Source organism: Eupeodes corollae, chromosome 1, assembly GCF_945859685.1.
Source record: "Eupeodes corollae chromosome 1, idEupCoro1.1, whole genome shotgun sequence".
In the NCBI taxonomy this organism is placed as follows: Eukaryota; Metazoa; Arthropoda; class Insecta; order Diptera; family Syrphidae; genus Eupeodes; species Eupeodes corollae.
The window spans coordinates 119,905,966-119,919,100 of NC_079147.1; the positions used below are offsets into that span (position 1 = coordinate 119,905,966).

The 13,135-nt window shown below is 36.1% G+C and overlaps 1 long non-coding RNA gene across 1 annotated transcript; it reads left to right on the forward strand.

Moving 5' to 3' along the window:
• Window positions 1–7,905: 7,905 nt before the first annotated feature.
• Window positions 7,906–8,799, forward strand: LOC129938537 (uncharacterized). The gene is made up of 3 exons (XR_008780474.1): window positions 7,906–8,274; window positions 8,342–8,561; window positions 8,624–8,799. It is a non-coding gene; the product is annotated as an uncharacterized LOC129938537 (long non-coding RNA).
• Window positions 8,800–13,135: the final 4,336 nt, after the last annotated feature.

Genomic DNA, 13,135 nt, shown 5'->3' on the forward strand with positions numbered 1-13,135 from the left:
GATATCTCCACAATGTATCACACATTACTTTGGAAGAAAATATAGCTGAAATAATATGTCATCCAAAGAAACCCAAAAAGCTTATTCTTGGCAATGAATTCAATGCTCCAAGAATAATCGCATTCCTAAGAAAAGAACAAATAAACTATCACTTTACAAAATTTAATTCCCATACAGGAAATTCAGATAACGAAACTTTCCATCGTGCTTTAAACAAAAGCTACTTGAAAATAAAACTAACCCCAATACTAATGAAATCAGCAAGACTTTAGCAAAAGCTACAAGACTGTATAAGACATCCATCCATAGTGTTACTAAAAATACACCATATGATATACATTAGGGCAAATGTGACAAAACAAAGATCTACGAATTATTATACAAAAGTAAAAAAAAACTATATCTAAACTTAACGAAAATCGCGAAAGTTTTCTTGAAACACGAAGTCTTGGTTTTATTAGAAATCCAAGAGCTGACAGAAATAAACTTGAACCAGTCTTATGGTATTGTCCAACGGAATTACAACACAGTAACAATATTCAGCGTGAAAGAAAAACTCGAACAGATTTTTAAAATAAATTTAATTTATGCAGTGCAAAATTAAGAGCTCATAACTCCCCGAGAGTAGAAAGTGATTCCCCTTTGTAGTTAATTATTCTAAAATAAAAAATGAGAATTCATTTGATTCTAGTAATACTAACACTTCTGACAATTACCAAACCTGAAAAACTAAACATTGAAAATTTAAATAGTAAAAACAAGTATACAATAATTAAATACGTTTAAAAAAATATTGCGTTGACAGTTACAGTAACATACTTCTACTTTGAACGTCGAACTTGTCGAATTGTAGAAGCTGAGTAAGGTCAATGATTCTCGAGAATTTTCTCATGATGAGTCCTGAAACTAAAGGACGTTCTTATCCCAGAATCATCATCCATTTTCACATAAACAAGGCATACCAGAAAACGTTTATGTCACCAAATCCCCAACCCATCTCCCACGTTGTAATGGCGAAAAACCTATCAGTGCTCTTATCTCCTATGCTCCTTCTCACTCTAGGTAACCTAGCTGAATTGCTGTTACCGAATCCCAGTCTTTTCCTTAAACATCAGATGATGAATCAACATCAACTGACGCCTCGCCCTTTCTCTTCCTCCCCGACCAACTCTCATCTTTATTGAGCTAGGTCTAAGGTGTTAAACGAACCGTGCCGATGATCAGTCTGGCTGGGGGCCCTATTCAAAAATAGCCCAGTATCTAACGGAGTATCCGGATACCTGGCGACCTCCGGATTAACTAGCCTTATCTGTACATGCGAATCTGTGCAGATGGACCCCTTTTCTTGGCATCTCGTAGGACAAAGATGTACAAAAGCAAACCAAACCAAAATCAAAAATGAAAAAAAACAATGAGACCGGTATCTCTTCAGGATCGGGCGGCAGCTTGGCATCAAAGCCTCTTAACGTATATCCTGCGGCCAACACAGAGAACGGAGTAGTGGCTTAACATAAACGCTCCTCTGCTGTTGGCACCAACGAGAATATAAAGGTAGCAATACCTGATTTCAGTAGTGTCAAGGTTGTGAAAAATGGCCCTACCACTACTAATGAGAGTACATCCAGAAATGGAAAGAAAGCGGCAGGCGGCGAAAATCTTAAAGGCCCCTGGTACATCATCGGGGGCTGAAAGGACACCGCAGCAAACCACTAGCGTCGAATTGGGCTCAAAGCATAATTGCTACAACAAGGACAAGTAAGGACTCTACGTCTAAAAGAGAAAGGTCTCTTGAAGGGGCCGTACCGACACCAAAATGGCATCGGGTGCACAATACCAGCACTCCCCTCAATCACATCAAGAAACAAGCATTTTGAGGTAGCTTCGAGGACCACTTCCTTCCATAAGCTATGGGGGTTGGCATTGTGACCTATACAAGCTCGCTGTCAGCCCGTTAATTGAAGTTTGGCCAGGTGCGAAGATCAAGGTTGTCGCTATTGAAGACATTTCTAACAGACCAAGAGCCCGCATTTGGATTCCAATCGAACCTGCTGGTATCGAGGACATTATCGAGATGATCAGCGTTTGTAACTCGACCCTTCTGACACATAACTGGAAGATAGCCCAGCTAGAGGAAGTGAAGGGTCTTTATAGGAGTGCCATTGTGGTACTCAATAAAGAATCCTTGGCTCCTCTAGCCCTAAACAAGGGCTCAATAAACTATGGCTTTGAATCCATTAAAATTCGAATACATACAAAAGATGAGGTTAAAGCGGAAAGCGAGACTCCAAAAACCACCGAAGCTGAACTCGCTGTTGGTGGGCCTGGGCGTCGTCTTCTCTTCTAACAGAGGGTGACGATGCGCCTATGCACTCTATAATCATGACTCCACCCTCTACTTAAGTCGTTGACAGTCCATCCTTAATGGAGACTGAGGACGACCTTAACATGATCTTTCTGAGCGAGGACGAACTCTTGGGTTCATCCTCAGACTCAGAGGATCAGAACAAAACCGTGGTGGAGGTTGATCTGCCTAATTGTAGTCAAAATGCTGCAGTTAGTTTAGATTAATCTCCAACACTCCATAATGGCATCGGCTTCACTTCTTTACCGTCTGGCGAGTAACGGGGAAGACATTGTCCTGATCCAAGAGCCATGGGTTGCAGGATCCGTTGTTCGAGGACTCAGGAATCCTGGGTACTACACACTGTGTTTGACAGATAAAGGTGAACCTATGTATATCTTGCATATAAGTTAAACGTAGCATTAATGTATTTTTACTCCATCATTTCAGTGACAAAGATACCACCGTAGCTAGGCTGTAAACAAGCAAAGGATGTTTCTGGCTAGTGTCAGCGTATCTTGGCCATTACAACCTAGGCCCTCTCCCTGGAAAAACACTGCAGAAAGTCGTCACTGAAGCGGAAAGGCAAATAATACGCCTAATTATTGGTAGCGATGGACGCTCATCATACTGTAGGGGGAGGAAGAATATCAACGACAGAGGTGAGTCTCTTTTTGATTATATTCTTGGTACTAAATTCTAAGTAAGTAATGTTGGAAATGAACCAATTTTCATAACTGAAACTAGACAAGATGTCTTAGACATAACTCTTGTCTCAGATACTATACACCATATGATATTATACAGGAAAGTATCCAAAGAACACTCGTTCTCTTATCATAGACATATACAGTTCAATATAAATGTGGATGATAACGCGAGTCCATTGACTTTTCGAAACTATCGGAAAACTGACTGACCTTTAAACAGGAACTCATTACAGAGTTTACTAGAACCTGAACTATCTGGAATTTCCTCTCACGCTAATGAACTTGACAACAAAGTCAATGACCTTACCTCAGCTATGAACAGATCGCTAGGAATTGCTTGTCCACTTATACACATAAGAGAAAGAGGAAACCACAATGGTAGGCCTCAGAGCTTGACTCCCTCAGGAAAGAATCAATGAAACTTTTCAACAGGGCCAAAACCGCAGGACTAGCCTCTCTCTGGGACTCTTACAAAGAATCCCTAAGAATCTACAAGAAGGCACTAATGAAATCTAAGCGATCTTCTTGGCAATCCTTCTGTGTCACGATAGAAGAAGCTTCTGAAGCATCTAGGTTAAGGAAAATTCTTTCAACTAGTCCAGCGATGCCAAGCTGGACAAATTCAAGTAATGAATTGTTGAACTTACTATTGGACACTCACTTTCCTGGTAGTTCTCTTACTGAAACTTGAAACAATTATATACGTTCAAGTTCAAATACAACATATCCACAAGGTCTGATCACAAGGGACAAGCTTAAATCTGCAGGACCAGATGGAATAATACCAGCCGAGTTACAAAAGACTTCTGACATAATTGCACCAATCCTTGAGGCAATTTTTACCAGCTGTCTTAACCTGGTCCATCTTAATGCTCACAAGTCAATCCTAAAGATCTACGACCTATAAGTCTATCGTCATTCCTTCTTATGACCTTGGAAAGATTGATTGAAATCCATTTAAGGGCAAGTATCGATACAAGACTTCTATTTTAGTCTCAACGTGCCCACTGTTAAGGGAAACCGGTGGAAACATCGTTACACACTTTAGAACGCACCGTAGAATATTCCCTCCATCATAAAGGGTTCACTATGGTTGCTTTCCTTGACATCGAAGGTGCCTTTATCAACGTGGACTTATCTGCAATCACATCTGCACTAATTCACTCTCCTGGTAGACGGTTCGTTAGTAGAAGGACACCACAAGGTGGTGTTCTATCCCCTCTCCTCTGGAACCTTGTGGTGAATGAAATACTAACTGGTCTGGATGCTGAGGGTGATAGCCTATGCGGACGACGTTGCTATAGCAGTTTCAGGAAAACATCTTAACATCCTAAAAGAACTCTTACAAAATGCCTTGTACAGACTAATACTTTGGGCTGATCGGTGTGGACTGGGTGTTAACCCACACAAAACCGATATGGTCTTATTTTCGAGGAGATACAAAATTCCATTTGTCAACCCTCCCTATATTAAAGGGATCCAATTAAAATCCTTAGACGAAGCTAAATACCTGGGTCTTGTCTTAGATAAAAAACTAAATTGGAAACGCATCGTACAGGAGAGAGTCAAAACAGCTACTGCTCTCTTTTCTTGCAAAAAAGCTCTTCGTAATAAATGGGTTTTATAACCCAGAATCACGCATTGGCTATACACATCGGTAATCAGACCGATTTTAACGTACGGTGTGGTAGTATGGTGGACTGCTTTAGAAAAAGGTATAAATAGGGATAAGCCGTCTGCGGCACTTGACACCTTGCTCTACCTAACAGCTCTTGACATATTAAGCAAAAAATAGATGCAAGCTCTGCTATTCGCCTCAAAGCTTCGTCGCAGTTGTCTGACAACAACATTGGCCACTCCGTAATTCTAAGCTTTTTAGAATCAATTCCAAAGCACACAGACTACGTCATCCACCAACTGCAATTCGACAGAAATTTTCAGATTTCTATACCTACCAGATCTTTTTTGGTGGATAGGACATTCTTGGAGGATGAGTCAATCCATTTTACACAAATGGGTCAAAATCAAAATTCAAAATCATTGTAGCGTGTTCCAGGCGGAACTTTTGGCGATAAAGGAAGGCTTGTCCTGGCTCAAAGAAAACGTCATATCAACATCTGATATCAGTATCAGTAGATAGCCAGGACGCTATCAAATCTCTGGACTCTGTCTCTATAAACTATATAACAGTCCATAACTGTAGATCATCTCTAATGAAGATGGCGCAACCGTTTAATATTTATCTTTGCAGGATGCCGGGCCATAGAGACTTTCCAGGTAACTGTAAGGCAGATGAACTCGCCAGGAACGGTGTAGTACAGCCCATCCTATCACGTTTGGCAAGTACTGGCATACCAATGGCTACTTGTAAACTGCTCCTAATGCAAGACGCTGTGAGGAGGGCAGGCACCAAGTGAAACAACATCACCACGTGTCAAGTCACAAAAAATATCTGGCCAACACTGGATTTAAAATGTTCAACGTGCTTACTCTCTCTAAGCAGATCGCATATAAGCTCGATAATAGTAGTCATAACTGGACACTGTCTAATAGGAAAGCACGCCACGAGACTAGGCGTATTCTCTAATGACTTTTGCAGAAGCTGTATGGACGAGGAAGAGAAAGAAACGGTTCTTCATCTTGTCTGCACATGCCCTGCTCTAGCTCGAAAACGCAAGAATTAACTAGTAGAATTCTTCTTTAACGATTTAAACCATATCGGTATAATCAGCCTCTCACTTTTCATAGGGGACTCAAGCTGGTTCCATTGAGCTTAGTAGGAAGCCTCAAGATTCGTGTGGTATCACAATGGTCCATTAAACTGGGTTGGAATCGGATAAGGTGATTTGTGATAGGTGACAGTCACAATCAACAAATTCGGTCTGTGTAAGGTGATAGTCAACGGTGACAATCACGATCTGGTGACTTTTTCTGGTGACAGCTCTTTAGTTGTCACTTTCATTGGAAATTGATTTTAATTTTTAGTTGCTGAAATTTCAAGACAATATGAATGTGTTTGTGCCTTTGATTTTAACTTATGAAAATGCTGAAAATGAAAATATTAATCATAATAGAAATCTCCGGCTCTTGAGGATTAACCTCCGCAATAAAATAAAGAATTTTGATCTTCCAAGTCCAAAGTAAGTACGCATATGTGCTATATATTTGCTCACATATAAATACCTATTTATTATAACTTGTTTTTTTTTTCTATTTAAAGGTGAGATATCTCCAAAAAATCTGCACAAATTGTAAATGTTTGTGCAGCTCTGCACAACATATGCTGTGACCATAGAGTTCCACTACCAGAAGAAATGGTCAGAGTTTCACCATCTGAAAATCTAAATATTCAGTATGTAGAAAATACAAGCAATGAAGACAGAAACAGAATAAGAGATGACCTATGGTCAAACCGTCCAAGTATTGAATAAAAAACAAAATTCAATTAATATTATTACTTTTAATACATAATATGAACTTAAACGAAATAAAATGAACAAAAAAAAAACAACTCCATTAAAAAATAAATTAACTTAAAAAATTCACAGCATATAGTTTTGTTTTGTACATGGTTATAAAATGTCTTTAGTCACTTCCTATTAAGATCTATTATTCGGAGCTCATTAACTGATTTTGACAGTTCCAACTCCATCCTTTTTAGTTGCAGCTATCCTTTTTTTCGAGCATTTGAACTCTGGCGCTCTTTTCCTTTTCCTGGCACAGGAGTTTTACGCAGTCTTAGTTGCATAGAGGAAATATATTATCTAGAGTCCCGACCGGTACCCGTCCTACCTGAAACACCCTCAAATTTTATTCGAGGTGAACTCTCTCCAATTCTGTATCGGTGAATACATGTTAGTGAATACATGAAGGCAAAATGTCAGATTCAATTCTTGTCAAAAATGACAGTTCCATAATTTCGATTTCAAAAACAAAACATTCAATTTGAGATTCTACAAGTAAGTTTTTGTAAATTATTTTGTTTTATCTTAACATTTAACAGAATTTATTTATTTTCAGATCGAAAACCTTAACGATTAAGAGCTACAAGTGCATTTAATTTAAAAAACGATAGACCAGGTACTAGAAGCAAAAAATGAGACTTACTCTACTCGAAGCTCAAGTACGTAAGTACGTTTAAAAAAAGAATCTCGTAAAGAAAGAATATTTAAGTTGCTTTGTTTTAGCTATTGATTGCTTCAATAATATACTTTACTAGCAATTCAAGACGATGTACATAGGAATAAAAATCGACTTTATTAGCATCTCCTTAGTGTTTTCATTTCGGATGCTGCCGATTACAAACCAATATAGAAAGCAATCTCTCTCAAGAAATTTGGAAGGTTTGCTTAAAACAAGGGCTTTAGTCTCCAGGTGAATTTATTTTATATTATATTTCTCTTAATATCAATGTTTTCAACCACAGACTTTGGTCTTTATTTGTAAATAGTTATTCGAAGCCTGTAAAGTATATTTTTCTACACTCAATTGCTGCTGTTTCATGACCGTTGCGATCTGTCTCTGCGGCTATGGTGGGCGTTGGCGTTGACGATAGAGGTGTCAACATCTCTGCCAATAGTAAGATTCACGGAATGCAACAACACCACCAGAATAACGAATTCAGTTCCGACTTAGCAAACATCCTCAGCTACCGCTAAGTCATCGACTTTGTGAAATTCAATTCAATAGTGCAAGGGAAAGCTTTGACATTCAATAGTCGACCGCCCAGTGTTGGAATGACTTAACAGCGGCAATAGCAGCGGCAGAGTATGGATGCAAATCAGGTTAATTCATTCATTTACTAACGAGTAATTTTAACACGAATATTTTAAATTCTATAGTTCTTTAGGATTTTCAACGTCATTTGCCCATTCATCAGCTGCCAAGAAGTATGGTACAAGCCGACAAAAAAACGACTCTTGCAGCTGCAACTAAAGCAACATCTTCTGGTTTCATAGAGTGCAACAGCACATGAGGTTAAGTTGTGTATGTACAAATCGAAACAATAATATCGTGATTAACATGCTTAATCTTCACCTTCTAGATATAAATCGATGCTTGTAACGCCAAATAGCTCGTTAAAGAACGGCAAGGACACTGCTGACCGAGTCATCGACTACTGCGGCCACTTTAGGCTGACGCAGACCAATAGATGATGAAAGTCGACATTGAAGCAACCTGCTGGAAGGACACATCCTAAATGACGGGAATCAAAAACCATTGGTAAGTCTTTTGATAATGAAAAATCTAATCATTTTCGTATGCACTAATTTAGAATTTTCTTATTTAGACAGAAAAAATAGAAGCCGAATTCCTAAATACACAATGCTTATTGAATCAAGAACTAACTGGAATCACTTAGAAGACCATCGAACACAGGAACTGCCACAATTTTTAATCAACGGATCGAATTACCAGCAGGAGTTTTAAATTTATAAACCAATCAACTTGCTACAATTTAATTGTGCGTCCATTGACCAGAAGGCTTATGATGGCAAGACTACTTCAAAGTAAGTTTTACATAAACCACAAACTGTGAAAGCACTACCTAATTGATGTGTTTTTTTTTCAGCAACAAATCGAAGCGGTATTGCAGCAAATCCTAAAGTGAAGATGATTATAGTCGACGACATGCTTTACATCTCATCCGTTAATAATCAAAGTTCGCGGCGCAGCTAGTTTTTAAATACATTTGTAATTATTTTTCAAAATTGTATGTAATTTAGTATAATTTAATTTTGTTTTTAATTCAACGCTAATAATGTATTTTCACTTAAAAAACAATATATGGATGTTAAAATGTAAATGTGTCTTAGTTTTTGAATAAATAAAAAAGATATTAAATGTCCTTTTTTCAAAGAAAAATGCTTCTTTCTGGTTTTCCCAAATTTGATCTGCTCAGGCCAATTATCAAAGTGGATTATTCCTTTTTTATTTTTTGTTTCGTTTTCAGCAAATAATAATAAAAGAAAACAAATAAGCTGTTTTAAGTAGATTTTATTTTTTTTATTCAGACATATGTTTAATCTAACAAAATTAAAAACTTTTTTTTTAATGCTATTCCTATGTTTTGGTTCATCACGTTCGTGATTTTATGTGGTCAATAGCATTGGTCAGAAACTCGTTCTTTTTCGAGAGGATTAAGATATCCTGACTTCGATCCTAATTCGAAAAGCATGACGTATCTCTTAACTTTAAATTGCAATATTAGTACTTATCTTTGCTTTTAGCTCCAGTTCAAATCATTTTGCTATTTCACTTAGTTTTCGTAATTTCTAATTATTTATGAAACACTCATAAGTCTTCATTTGACTTTACCTGAAGTTTTGAAAAAAAAACTCCGATTTTATTTTATATTATATTATTTATTTTTGTATTTTTTTCAATATATTACAAGAACTTGATGTAATAATCTTAAGACTACAAATTCTTTATAGGAAATAGTAAAATATTGTAAAGGAAGAAAATATTGAAGGAAGATATTATAGATGTTTATAATCATCAAACATTTTTTTTTTTTGAAAGAAAAAACTATTTCATAAAATTGATAGCTTCAAAAAGCCTTTTATGTATGTACATATATAATAGCTTTCGAATTACAAACAGAAAAATATCTCAAGAGCCTAAATTGATAGATTGGATTCGGATTTGAATTGAAGTTATTCACGGCATCGAAAGCAATAAATCAGGAATGAGGGAAGGTATTTCAATTGAATTCCAGAGACATACAATTTAAATTAGAAAAAGCGAAAATTAAGATAGTTCCTATTTTATTATTTATAAACACATCCTCACCAACTACATCACAGAGTTCGCCAAAAAATGTAAAAGAAAGATATTCAAATGTGAATTTCTGCAAAAAAGAACATAGTGAAACAGATCAATTGGCCAATCCTCGATGGTAGGTATTGTCTTGAAAAACTGACTGTAGATTGAATTAACTATTATTCACATGATGAGGAAGGACTTGCATACACTGCGATCTTTCGCCTATCTGTAGCTTGCTGAAAGAAGTGCTTTGCATTGCAAAGATGGTGGCACATTACGTGAATGTGTTACTGCTATCACACTCTGCAATTGATTCAACTTGTATTTGGCTTGGTTATGAATGACCACCAAGTAAACAGATTCCTCAACTTTATAGCAGCTCTCGACTTGTATATCCATCTCGACAAATGAAGCATGTCAGATAGGTTGCAAAGTGAAGCTTTTCAGTCTTCTGCGACATAGATATCTTCACTGTATACGGCCATTCTCATTCCTACAGGGTTAAAAATGAGGATATAAGCCATCAGAATAGAGCGATTTGATTGCCAGGAACAAAGCCTTGGTGAGAAGTGCAATTTAAACTAAAAAACAAAACAATATTCATATAATTTGAGTTTAAAATTAATATGAACACATTAACCTTGAATTTGTACCTATTGACTCCAGAATAAATATGTCGGCGTTGCTGGCTTCCTACTCGGGGCTTCCACTTTCCTTGTTGCAAAGTTATCCTTGAATTCTTCTTTATCTGAGGATTAAATTAAATTCATCATACATTTTTATTTCAATAAATTAATATTTTAGTTTTACCTTCATTTGCATTCGTTTTGTTTACATTTTCGTAGAATTGTTAAAATACTTACCTCGCTGTTAATCTGTCAAAACTTGACATAACTCAAATTGGGACACGTTTGCATTACAGTTCTAGGGTGCGCTTATACTTTCAGCACGATTTTGTCTGTTTTTAGCTAAATTTTTCATAAAAACCATAGAATTTGTGTGCCAAAACCATTTAAATATTATTTTTAACACAGTTTTCATTAAAAAGAAGTTGTAAAATTCATTTTTCTAAAAATATTGCATTCATTTTTCAATTTTTGAATTCAACGGATTTCTTTTTTGAACGGCTGAGTTCACCTCATATTGTTTCCCCCCTAATTGTGCAAACTTCACCAAAAGCCCATAACAACTACATAGAATCTGGATTTTCCCATAAGAAATGCTCGGGAGAACTAACACATGCTTATGCTAACGGGTAAGATTCTCTCAATTTAGTTCGTAGTTTTATTATGTGCCTGCCTTGTTTCAGGCACCTGTTTTGGTCCAGGTGCTTGTGTTGTTCCAGGCTGTATTTTTACATAGTATTACAACAACACAAACCACTGAAATTGTAAGAAACGTCATTGAATTTCTTTTAAAGTGATACCAAATCTAAACAAAATTTGGTGATCACCTTACTTAGACGCAAAAATTAGTTTGATCACTTTTTATGATCACAAAGGTGACAATCAAAAATCACCTTAGCCGATTCCACCCCTGGCCTAAGTTTGTCCGTTTCCATCTTGGACAGCCACTATAACTTAACCTAACCTACAGTAACATATGTAATGTACATAATAATAATATCTGACATTGAATCATTAATTAACGCATTTGAAAATACGTAAATAAAAAAAATAAATAAAAATTCATACGTTAAGCTTCCTATAATCTATTACTATTCACCACTCTTTCCTTCCTTTCGTATGGTCTTTCTTAGGGAAAACCCATAGTAACGAATGAAGGGACTGGAACTTGATGCTATTATATTACTTTTTCGTCTATCTGTTTATGGATTTCTTATGCATGTTCAGAATATCTTTACATTTTACATTTTTTAAGATGTTAATTTTTAGTAAAAAATTAATAAAAAGTGGATTTGTAGCTACATACATACGTAAAAGATATTTAAGTTTTGAAGGATCATTAGGTGTTTTGCAAATATTTTGTAGTCAACTCTCTAAAAATGTGTTTTTGTGTTTTCGGAAGGGAAAAGTGTTATTAGTACTGTTTGGCAAATTATATAGGGTTTCCTTGGCCCCTTCGACAATTCCGATTATTAATTTCCCTGTTTTGTATTAAAATTTGTATTTTTTTTGCTTTGGTAAGATTGACCAGTGGTATTATTATTGAAACTTCGAAGCGATTGTGCATACTGTTTTAAATTATTATTGTGATTAGAAAAAGATTGATTTCAATGGAAATTTCCATTCTGATAAAAAATGGATATAGCGACTTGTAGTCCAATACATTTAGCCCAGCTACAAAAATTGCGTTTTATAATATTTTAGTTAAATTTGGTTAAGTTTAAGCGCCTAGAATATTAATTTTAAAGTGTTTACCTGAGTTTGACCAAAGAATGAATGAACAACAAAATACAAAAAATACTCTTTTATTCATAGACACTCCATATAAAGTCCGGAATCTTTCGTATGTTTTTTGTTACACTTCAGAATTTCAGAAAGTAGTAAGCTTATAGCAAGCGTCAAACTACGATCAGAGGCTCATCATAAGTGCATGTGTTAGTTGTTAGTAAAAAATAATACAAATATAGCCTAACACACGCACAAAATACAAAACAAAATTAGCATTTAACTATTACAGAACAAAAAATTACGATAGTGGAGCACTGGTTCTAAACAATGATTTTAATCCCACCTTATTTAAATTTAAATCTATCGATGAACAGTTTAAGTTATATAAAATGCTCATTCGACTTAAAGCTTCATTCTTGCCATAGTTAGTTCTATGGAAGTCAATATGTATAAAATCAAACGTGCGCAGGTGATGAGTTCCGCCCCGGTAATTCAAATGTACACAAGATAGCAAATAAGGTGCATCAATTTCACCATTAATGAGTTGATGAAAAAATACTAAGTCATTATTAACACGCCTTTGATGGAGAGATTGCATTTGAAGAAGTAGAATACGATGTTCATAGGGAGGCAGATCATAGGGATCTTCCCAAGGAAGACCTTTTAGAGCAAAGCGAATGAAATTATGTTGAATTGATTCAATACGTTTTCTATGAATTTCGTAATAGGGAGTCCATACCTGCGAAGCATATTCAAGATGAGGACGAACATGGCAATTATACAAAGAAAGGGTAACATAGGGATCATTGAACTCCTTTGCCCAGCGTTTTATAAAACCAAGCATAGAACTTGCCTTATTAACAATAACATTGATGTGATGTGTAAACTCTAAGTTGGAACAGAAATGTACACCTAAATCTTTAAATGTGGAGACACGACAGAGTTTTTGCTGTGATATACAG